The sequence below is a fragment of the Strix aluco genome, chromosome 5, assembly GCF_031877795.1.
Source record: "Strix aluco isolate bStrAlu1 chromosome 5, bStrAlu1.hap1, whole genome shotgun sequence".
NCBI classification, from domain to species: Eukaryota; Metazoa; Chordata; class Aves; order Strigiformes; family Strigidae; genus Strix; species Strix aluco.
Window position 1 is genome coordinate 2,513,913 of NC_133935.1, and position 11,359 is coordinate 2,525,271.

Here is an 11,359-nt window from a genome sequence, read left to right on the forward strand (position 1 = left end):
CCATGCTTTTTTTGTTTGTTTGTTTGCTTTTGAACCTGACATCTTCAAGCTTCGTTTGGTTCTTGTAAATCTTTTTATGAAAATATTTTAAAAAGGTGAACAGCTGTTCCCTGTATTCTTTACAGTTTTTCAGACCTCTGTCACATCACTGTTTAATCTTCCCTTTTTCTAGGCTGAGGAATCCTTAGTTCGTTCAGTTATTCCTCATTAAAAAGCTGTCACGTGGATTTCTCAGTCCTTGTTACTCGTTTCTGTACTTTTAAAAATGTTACTGTATAATCTCTGAGTGGGTCAGAAGATTGTGTAATAGGGATATTTTCTGGTTTATTCCATATTTTCCATAGTGTGTGTATATATATGTATATTTCCATACATAATCCCAACACCTGTTTTCTTGGCCATTGTTGAGCATGGAGATGCATTTCCATAGAACTCTATGCTGTAACTCGAAGATCTTTTTCCTCAGTGGTATCAGCTAGATCACGGACACCAAAATATATATAACATCAGGGTTCTGGTTTTTTTTTTTCCTATGTATCAATTATGGGGTTTTTTTGTATCAAGCTTCACCTACCATTTTGTCTCCCCACCACTCAGTATCACTAAGTTCTCGTGCAGTTCTTCTCACCATCTTTTTACCACACAGCTAGGTTAATACGATCAATGAAGTACATGATCACAATATTTGCCTCCTTTTTCAGTATGTTGAGTAGCATTTTACCTAGGACAAGGGCTTGTGGGACTTCATTAGTTATCTCCCTTTACAACAGATCATTCATTCTTGGCAACCTGTTACTGTCCGTTTTGTTACGCTGTTCTGTAATCACCATAATGGCTTCAGTCACCTACCAATGCGTTACATGTAATAAAGGATTCTGGTCTGGAAACATCCCTACTCTCCTCCACTGTGAACACACAAAAAATCTCTTAAATCTGTTTTCAATGACCTTATTTCTTCCAACTGCTGCTCTTATAAATTTCATCTCCTACAGGCTTCTTTTTCAGATTACCTGCTACTGAGGTTTTCAGAAATGAGTACAAATTTTATACCTTTGCTTTAGAGATCCTTAAACTTCTTTTCGGTCTGTGTTGTTAAGTTTTACATTTAACTTGCCAGCGTTCCAGTTTCTTTTTTTTTCCACTGCTTCTGACACCAACCATCAGAGATAAGACAGCATCCCTGAAAACATTTGCTTTGTTGCCTAATGATGCTTGGGGAAGCTTTGTTCTCTCTAAGATCCTGATAATGTTTAATTCTGCTTACTTTTTTCTTTTAGTAGTTATTTACTTAACTAGGAATTTTCATAACCTCTAGCAAATTAATTTAAAAGATCATGTTGTTAAAAATATTTCCACTGGGTTTATTTTATTATATAGGTGAGAGACAAAATAAATTAAACAAACAAAAAAAGCCCCTCTTATCCTCATGCCAGTGGGCAGTTTATTTTCTTCCAAGAATGTATGAATTTTCCAGTTTTATCAGTTAACTAAAATTTTAAAGACAAGTAAGTCTGCTGGTTTATTTGTTATTTTACTAGAAGAGATGGCTGTTACTAAGTTGTGCTAATGTAATGCCATCTCTTTCTCCAACTTATAAAAACTTAGGAAAGCCTAGTAGGAGTCTGGCAGATACTAGTGAGCTTTGGGTTGGGAATAGGCAAGGTTCAGCTCTTTTTTGGTAAAAAGTCAGAAATTACTGCAATTAAACATCACAGTAGATAATGAAAGACAGCTTTGAAGTAAAATTTACTGCTTCTGTTAAAGTTGGGTTGTTTGCACAGTACAAGAAAGATGTTTAAAGTGTAACTTCATCAAAACATGCTGAGAAACAAAGCAAATTTTAGTTAAAAAAAACCAACAGAACATCATAAATCCAAAAGGACTAAACAAACCTTATAAAATAATTTCTTAGTGTTATTCTGGATCAAGTTTGACCCTTCACTAAATATTTTTCATCTGTTGACTGGAGTAAAATTAACCTCTCAATTGAAATAATCATAATTAAGCCCATTATATTACTCAATTTGGGTGGGTAGATGACATCTATTTATCATCACAAGTCATTAAATTCTATAGAAATAGAAGACATGTCTGCTGGAAGACTGCAAATCTTCATGTGTAAAGTTGGTATTCTAATACGGGTTTGAAGGAGTTCATGTAGTAAATTGCTGCTGTTACTTTGGCAAGTTGCATAAGCAAGTAGTGGAGACTCAAGTTTGTAATATTAAAGAGATTTCTGCTCCCATAAATATAGCTATTTCAAATACTGAAATTTGACGATAGACTCAGAAAAAGTAATAATTCTCTTTTTCTATTCCGTTTCATATTTCTGTGAGGATCTTGGTATTCTCCTTCCAAATGAATTCTTTTTAGAGCACTTCCTCAGAACCAGTTTTTAGCTACATATGTTAAACTGAAGATAGCGTTTCGTATTAAATTAGACTCAGAGGACATTAACCTCAAAATTTTGCAATGTAGATGGATGAGTTACATAATCACAAATTTAATTTGCAAATCAACAAGGCAAACTATTCATACACAAAGGGGCATATAGATTTTAAAATTTGAAAAAAATAGTTTCTGAATGGGAAAGAAATTAATTTCTGAATGGATAAACTACCTTTTACTAAGATTTCCTGGTTTTCCTGCTGCAAGGGCAAAGTTAAGTTTTATTTGCAGCTATTAGTGAAATGTTATTAGTATTTTTTTCTTATCTAATGTTACTTTAGTAATGCTAATAAACAAATAAAAGCACTTAATGAAGGAAGCCAGGTCAGTTCTGGTTTTACTACTGTAATTGTACTGTTCTTTATTTGCTTTTCATATACCTCCACATTTATTTCCTGAGGGTACTGTGTTCATTCTCAGCCCTGTAATACAACAAAACTGTACTTCAGATTATTGAAGCAAGGAAATATTCTGTATGAATTACAGAGAAGTTTAATGTTAAGTCTGTTCCAGTAAGTGGTATGTGTGATTTGTGTCATGCCATGCAATGTACCATGTTGCAATTATTAATGGAGTGAAATGCTTTTCAGATGACAGCACATGGAACCAGGAAAAATTGAATATCTAGCAGGCATTCTACTCAAAGGCTGACGATGTACGGGGATTATGAGAAGTACTTCAGGTGATCATTTAATCAGGATAGATACTGCTTTTTGGAAGCAAGAGTTTTATCTAAATATGAATATATTTAAAGGTTGGTTTAGTTTATTGGTTTTTTATTATTGCTACTATAAGTTTCTGTTGCTACAGATATGTATCTGTGCCTATTTTTGCATGAACATTTGAACATTTTTTTAGGACTTCAGCATACTTTTTGTTGGTTTAAACACTTTTTTCAAATATATGTCCTTTTCTAGCTTTATGACAGGAGTTATGAAATGGGACTGCATTGCACAGCCAGACACCTTGCTGGTTGTGTGTACTACCTGCATTTTATGCTGTCAGCTTCAGAAAGATACTCCTTCCTGCAGTTTAAAGCCATAGTTCTTCTTGATGAAACTATGAGCCAGGAGAATCGATCAAAATATATACAGGAGATCAGTCATGAAAAGTGAGTGCCATATGAATATGTATTTGTCCCAGGTCTAGAGAAAGGTGCACTAGTTACTTTACTGATGTACAGGTAGTAAAGTATTTGCATGAGTATTTGCCAGTCAGGAGAGGAGGACATTACTGTTAGAATTTGCTGTTGATGTTCTAACTCAGAAATGTAGTTCTGCTTAGCAAAATCATAGTGAACTCTCACCCTGAGAAATCTAATTCCTGCGGCTGCTTATTAGCAATCCTAATTCTTCACAGAAGAAACCACAAAAATCTTGTCTGTAGAAGAAACCACAGAAAATAAACAGCAGCCACTAGACGTCATAGTAGAAATTGCACAACTGCAGTTAACACAGCAAAAAATACTCATGCTAAGCTCCAAAAACTAATAATCCCCTTCTTTCTATCCTTACAAAAGATGGATAAGGGTAAGTAATTCTTTTGTAATAATACATGATCTAATCCAAATATGCCATTTTGCAATAATACAAGAGAGTGGAAATATTGAGGATTCAGATACATCATCATACCAACTTGAAACAAAACAGCACTCCAATATGTGCTCTGCCTTTCTTAACAGAATATTTGCCATTACAGTGGTGGTGTTTGAAATCTGTTAAAAAAGAAAGAGTACTATAAGTACTAGCTAGCTATTTATGACGCGGCATATAAAAATGAAAATGATTTAGCTTTGAGCTTTATTATATTTTCTATGACCTTTTTCCCATCAATACAATTTAAGAGTTAATTCATACCATTTCCTTAATTGAAAATGCTAGGAAGGAAGGATTGGAAAAAACGGCACATACAGGAAAAATTGACAAAAAGAAACAGCCAGCTACATAAAGATATTACTATATTTTAAAACAAAATATTTCATTGGTAATATTAAAATATCAGTTGCTGGTTTAATGCCATCACTGGCAATTAAGTGATGACATATTAAAATATCGATGTCATGAAAATTGGTTAAAATACTTGAAACCAATGATACTGCTCTGGAATCAGGATGAGTGAAGAAATTAGTGAAAAGATAGCTGAGAAAACAGTAAAACTGGTGAACAGTTTAATACTGTAGTATATGAGAAAGCTCAGTTAAAGGAAACTGCGCAGACCTAATAATTGGAGTTTATTTTACCTATTTGCTACTCAGCAGTCTCCAGCAAACCATCTAGCTGGAAAATGCCGTCTTGCTTATCACATGCAGAAGGATCCACTGTCATTGCCCAGGTTCATGCTCCTGCTGGGATAACAGTCAGTCTGAAGCAATGAAAAGTTTTGAGTTGTGAATTCTGAGAAGATTCAGGTCTCCCTGTATCTGTATTTATCCGAGTCCAGCTCTGAGATCTGAGTACTAAGTCTAGACTCAGGATAACTAAAATTGCAGTGGATCAATTTTTTAGCCTACCACTGTATAGATGAACGTGTAACGTGTGAGTGTAGGTGCATATACATATAAATGAAAGTGCAGTTTTCAAGGCCATCTGTTTAGCTCCTGCTGACTTTACAAAAAAACAACAAACAACAGACAAACAAAAAAACTGCACTTCCAGAAGGATGACCAGCAACAGAGTTCATTCCGACAGAGATCATAAGCTTTTTTTTCTACAAATAAAATGTTTTTCATTGAAAGCTTAAATGACTGAAGAATGAGAGATTCTGCCAAGGCTAGCCAAGTGTTGCACAGCTGGTGTAGAGCTGGGAAATAGCTTATTTCTTTGATGAGCTGCGTTAAGGCACGTTCTAAAGGCTTTTAGCTTTTCTATTTTTGAGATTTTAGTAGGATGTGTAACAGTTCTTACAAAACTGAGAGCATTAGTCACGTATGGTTCAATCAAGTGATCTCTGGCAGTGTACACCTACGTGTGTTTAAAAGGTATATAACCCCTGAGTGGAACCAAAATTTCATCCAGTATCTCTCCTTGTTTTTTGTTTTGTTCAACCCCACTACCCAATAAGCTGTACGTGTTGCCTTCAGTAGGTATATTTTATACAAACAAAATGGAGATGACATTACTAGAACCTCATTTGTTAGACTGTCCATATCAAATTAAGGGAGAAAACTTGAAGAGTTAAAGACACAAACAGAGGGAAAAGGTGGTAAACTCTTTTCTTTCTAGGTCTACATTACATTCTAAAATCTGGAAAGAATAGGAAACTGATCTAAACAATCAACAAATGGCAGTACAGTAAAAATGCAAGAATCTTTTTTAACAGGTTTGAAATCAAAAGTAAATGAAAAATCTTTAAAGCTTTCAAAAAGCCACCAAATTAACAGAAGTGCTAATATTGTTCATATGAAAATGTTTCTGTTACATATTATATACTTTATAAGCTGAAGGACACTGTGTTCTCATTTAAAAAGTGTTTGCTTACTGCACATTTTTAGTTGGCAAAATTGCATGCAGACATGAAAAATATAGATAGAGGACTTAAGTTTCCTGAAAAATATTAACACATGATGTGGAGTTAACAAAACAGCAGGTTTTTTTCATTCCTACTTGCCACCCAGTACTAGGATGAGAAGCCATTGTTAGCATCTTGTATAGAATATAACTATAGTTATAGATAGAATTTCACTGACACAAGGGTTAGTGGCAAGATTTGTCTTAGACAAGGGAAAACAGATTTCATACTAGTTAAGTAAATCATCTATGTTTTCAGATATCTAACCAAGAAACAGAATGGAAAAAAATAGAAAAGAAGTAAATAACTGATGAAAAATCAGAAACAGTGTTGTGCTGTCCACTCGATCAGCATCTAGAGAAGTGTAAGAGACAGAAACAGCTCAAATGAGCATCCAGCAAATTTTTATACTTTTATGCAACATCCCAAAATGGCAAGGTTTTGGGTTGGAAGGGACTTTAAAGATCATCTAGTTCCACTCCCTGCCCCGGGCAGGGACACCTTCCACTAGCCCAGGTTGCCCAAAGCCCCGTCCAACCTGGCCTTGAACCCTTCCAGGGAGGGGGCAGCCACAGCTTCTCTGGGCAACCTGTGCCAGGGCCTCACCACCCTCACAGGGAAGAATTTCTTCCTTACATCTAATCTAAATCTGCCCTCTGTCAGTTTAAACCCGCTACCCCTCATCCTATCCCTATCCCCTCCTTGCCCAGCCTGGATTTGTGCTGGGGATTGCCCCGGCCCATGGGCAGGACCTTGCCCTTGGCCTTGTTGAACTCCATGAGGTTGGCCCGTCCCCCCTCTCCAGCCTGTCCAGGTCCCTCTGGATGGATCCCTCCCTCAGTGTGTCCCCTCACCACATGGCTCGGTGTCATCAATATTGTCATCAAGTTATGAAAGCAATTATTGATACTTCTAATTTTTGCACTTCTGAGGCTCTTGAGAGGTAATTTATGAACAAAACAGAGCAGAGGTCACTGAGGTTCTGGTCATGATTATGGCCATTGTTGGCTGCAGCCATGATTTGAAAGTGAAAATGTGTACAGCTGTGACCACTCTCCCAAAACAGAAGAAGCAGCATGTACCAAGCTCAAGGCAGTGGAAGGTGACCGTTTCTGTAACTCCTCTTTCACTCTGAAATAAACCTGCCCCTGTTATTCTGTAGTTTACAAGGTGCATTGATTCATCAGAATTCTGCAAAGATGTCATGGTTTGCCATGCACCTGCTACAATCTTTTTCTTGCTCATTCCTGATTTAGTTGTTTATATCTGCCAGCTTGACAAGAAATTACATGTTCTGCACAGGCTTAGTTAACACAGAAGGGCACTTGAGAGACTTATTCCTCTTAAAGTTTCTCCCTGCATGCTTATATTCAAGACCCAGGTTGTGTAGAGAGGGAAGAATCACAGGCTACCAAATGAGCGTGTATTTAAGTTATATTCCATATTGGAATAAATTAAGCACAAAAAATGAATAGCATAGAAAAACAGAGGATGTCATGGCAATGTTCTCCTGACTTGCAGTTTTCTTTCCTCTCTTCCTGATAAAACACAAATTTTGAATTGTATACCTTGCTGAAGACAAAAGCCCTTGTCATATTAAGTCTGGAATACAGCATCAGTTTTAAATTTAGCCTGTCTATAAATAAACTACAGAACTGTGAAATAATTCCATTTATGAGGAAATGCATCAGAGTGGAGCAGAAAAAAGCCTCTGTTAAACATAAGTAAGGCTGAAAAGATTTTAAAGAAATAGTACACATTTTTCTCTTCTGCAAATGTGATTTGTGCTTAAGAAAATACATCTTACGTTTCTGTAAGACAAAACCCATATACCCTGAAGTTACTAATCTACAGCTCAACGCACCAAAGGCTTGGGGAAAAAGAAAGGCCTCAGCCTCTTTCTTCAGTGCCTTAGTAAGTGCTAGAAGACTGTTTTATTGTCATATTTCAGTACAAAAGATCAGCTTATTAGAAAAAGCTAATGAACAATAAAATGTACCAAGTTTGGCCAGCACAGCAAAACACTTCTCTCTAGTTATTTTAGTATTATTTGTTAGTAAGATGAACAGTTAAAGGTGCCTATATAAGAATCATTGTCTCAGGCTTTATTGACTTGCCTTGCCTTACTATGAATTTAAATCTTTGTTCAGTTGTGTTGCATGTATTAATCCATATGTTTCAGTTTACTGGAAAATTTTGTCATTTATAACTAGCTACTCTAGGATTAAATATTGGATTGTTGGTGTTCTACTGAAGGTAAATGTTGAGAGAAGGTATTTGAGTAATGCTAACATCTCCATCAGTTGGTAAAATCGGTCTCTAGCATATGAAACCTGCTGTATTCCAACATTACGATACAGTTATAGAAAAGATTTCAATGATAAATGAAATAATGGTATTTAAACTTAACCTGTGATGATGCAGTTTTGCAATAAAATTCCCAGTCTCCCTCCTGTCACCCAACCACAAACTGTGGTGGTTGTTCAGACCTACAGGTGTGCTGACTGACTCCCACAAAGCCACATTGAACAGAGTTGTTGAGCTCCTGCTGCACCCTTTCCCTAAATGGGATGATAAGCTTTGTTCTTTCTACCTTCTCCAAGCACAGCTTGTGAAATTCAAAGGAATTTATATTTGAAAACTTCACCTTCTTTTATTTTGTTTGAAACTGGCAGGAGATTCAGTGTGTTCCTGTGAAGAGAAAGCAGGAATGCAAGATCGGCCATGTGGGCACTGTGACTGTGCAAGTGTTATTTCCACAGGAAACATGCAAGTCACAGCGATCAGTTTTGGGCCCCTCACTCCAAAAAGGACACTGAACGACTCAAGCATGTCCAGAGAAGGGCAACGGAGCTGGTGCAGGGTCTGGAGCACAGGTCTGATGGGGAGCGGCTGAGGGAACTGGGGGGGTTTAGTCTGGAGAAGAGGAGGCTGAGGGGAGACCTCATGGCCCTCTCCAACTCCCTGAAAGGAGGGTGCAGAGAGGGGGGATGAGTCTCTTGACCCAAGGAACAAGCGCCAGGACAAGAGGGAATGGCCTCAAGCTGCGCCAGGGCAGGGTCAGACTGGCTCTTAGGAAGTATTTCTTTGCAGAAGGGGTTGTTGGGTGTTGGAATGGGCTGCCCAGGGCAGGGGGGGAGTCCCCATCCCTGGAGGGGTTGAAGAGTTGGGTTGAGCCAGCGCTGAGGGATCTGGTGGAGTTGAGAACGGTCAGTGTGAGGTTAATGATTGGACTGGAGGAGCTTCAAGGTCTTTTCCAGCCTTGATGATTCTGTGATTCTGTGATCTATGGGCACAACGTAAATATCATCCCTTCTCTAGCCCAGATCTCTGACAGCATAAGACACATTAGGAAGCACTTTTGATAATAGTAACTACATAGAACACTTTGCTGACAAAGTCAGGAAGCAGCATGGTTGTACAGTAAACCTCGTGAAAGTCAAGGCGTGCTGTAAATGCTAATGACTCCGATTGAGTAGAAATTGTAGCCACTGAAGAAAAAGAGCTGAGACAAGTACAGATAGATGGGGGAGAGCTTATAGCCAGTTTGACACCGCCCCAAAACCCAAATGGATTAAGAAATTACATAACTCACTAACATATGATCCAATACCTTACGCTTGGCTCTGATTGCTCTCTGTTAAAAAATTCTAAAGTAGAGAGAGGGGCATTTTGGGGACGAGAAAGAAAAAACAGTTTGAATTTCAGGGAAAAAACCTGTTTGTGCAATAGTTTAGAACAGTGGACACCATGATTGCATACCCTTGGTCTGCCACACATTTCACGTCTGCCCACAAGAGCATTCTTTAAGTTTTCTCCACTTTAATTCTCAGTCTGCATAATGAGAATAATTCTGTAGCAAATAATATAAACAAATACTTAGATTAAATCTACTCCTACTTTCTACGCTCACTTGAAATTTGAAGTCTGTTTCAAGGCACTACTGTCAAATCATAAGACTAAATAATTGCATTGAAAAAGACAGCTAAAGCAGAAGAATAAGATATACTAAAGATTTTATGTCACCATAGAAAGATATAAAAATACATAAGATAAATTGGTAGGTACAATGGCCTTCAAGTTGTACTGGGTGACTGGTAGGCCCGAATATCTCAGCTAATACACACACACATCGAGCCATTACAGGTCTCATATTATTTGGACTTAGTAGTTTTGTAGTTCTCGTGGGCATCCCCTCAGGTTTGCAGAGACTTATTTAACTGCCTTCTGTGCCATGTGATAACACCAACTGCTTCCGAAATGCCACCAGTCTTGAAAGTAGAGCAGTTGCACCCACAGAGAACTGCAATCTAAATCAGGGCTGGTTTGGGCTAGCTCAGGTGTCTCCGGTCACCCAAGCTTGCTACAAATAGAATAGCTGAGAACATAGACAAAGTGAATGGGCCATCTTATTTATTCCCTGATAACATAAGATAGAAGACAATGAAAATGGAAGTCAATACACCTAAAATTGCAGGAGGAAAGGTTTGAAACTTTGGTTGGACTCAATGATCACAAGGGTCTTTTCCAAACTGAATGATTCTGTGATTCTGTGAAAGCAACACGTAATATAAGGAAACAGAATCTTTGAGACAGTTTACTAAAATCTAAAATTCTTTACACGGTCAATGAGAATCTTTTGAACTACTCTGGGCATGGTGGGAAAATTATTATGTAAACTGTCATGTTTCAGGGCTTCAGCTAATTATCAAGACCACCATACGATCAATCACTAAAGCATGTTAAGAACGTGCATGGTTTCATTCAAAGCAATGGGATTATTCATGTTTAAGGATGGTATGCACTGAGGTGCTTTACTGGCTCGGGAGCTAACAGTCCGATGGTAGAAAGATAATACAACTATGGGCAGGTTCTCTAGAAGGTGTCTGTTACATCTTTCTTTTACTGTCCCCTAAAATAAATAATATAAGTTACTGTCAAAGGTAGGATATTGTGATAGATGGAGAACTGGTTTGATCCAATAGGGCATTCATGTTCTTATATTTTCCTGTAACTAGCAGTTTTTTGATGCTAGTTTTGGTTTTCCTTTTTCTGTGATCCATAGAGGAAAGAAGAATTATGCGCCCTTTCTTCTGTATGATCCGTTTGGCCTCTCTAAAAATAGAAGAGGTATATCCAGTAGGAAATGTAAAATATTAGAAATGTACATACTAAGAACAGACAATTGAGATTACCTTTTTTAAACATTATATAGCATCCAGGTTTTTTTTAAGTAGATGGGAAAATCATTTCATTCTTCAGCAATGATGTCACTAAGCTTGTAGCCCAAATGGTGTTCTCATTCTTGGCAAGTAACATTAAACAAAGAATGTATGGTTTTCAAATGCTGCTCAGATTCAGTAAAAAGCATTTATGCAAACAAAAGCTGCTGTTGTGTCTAGAG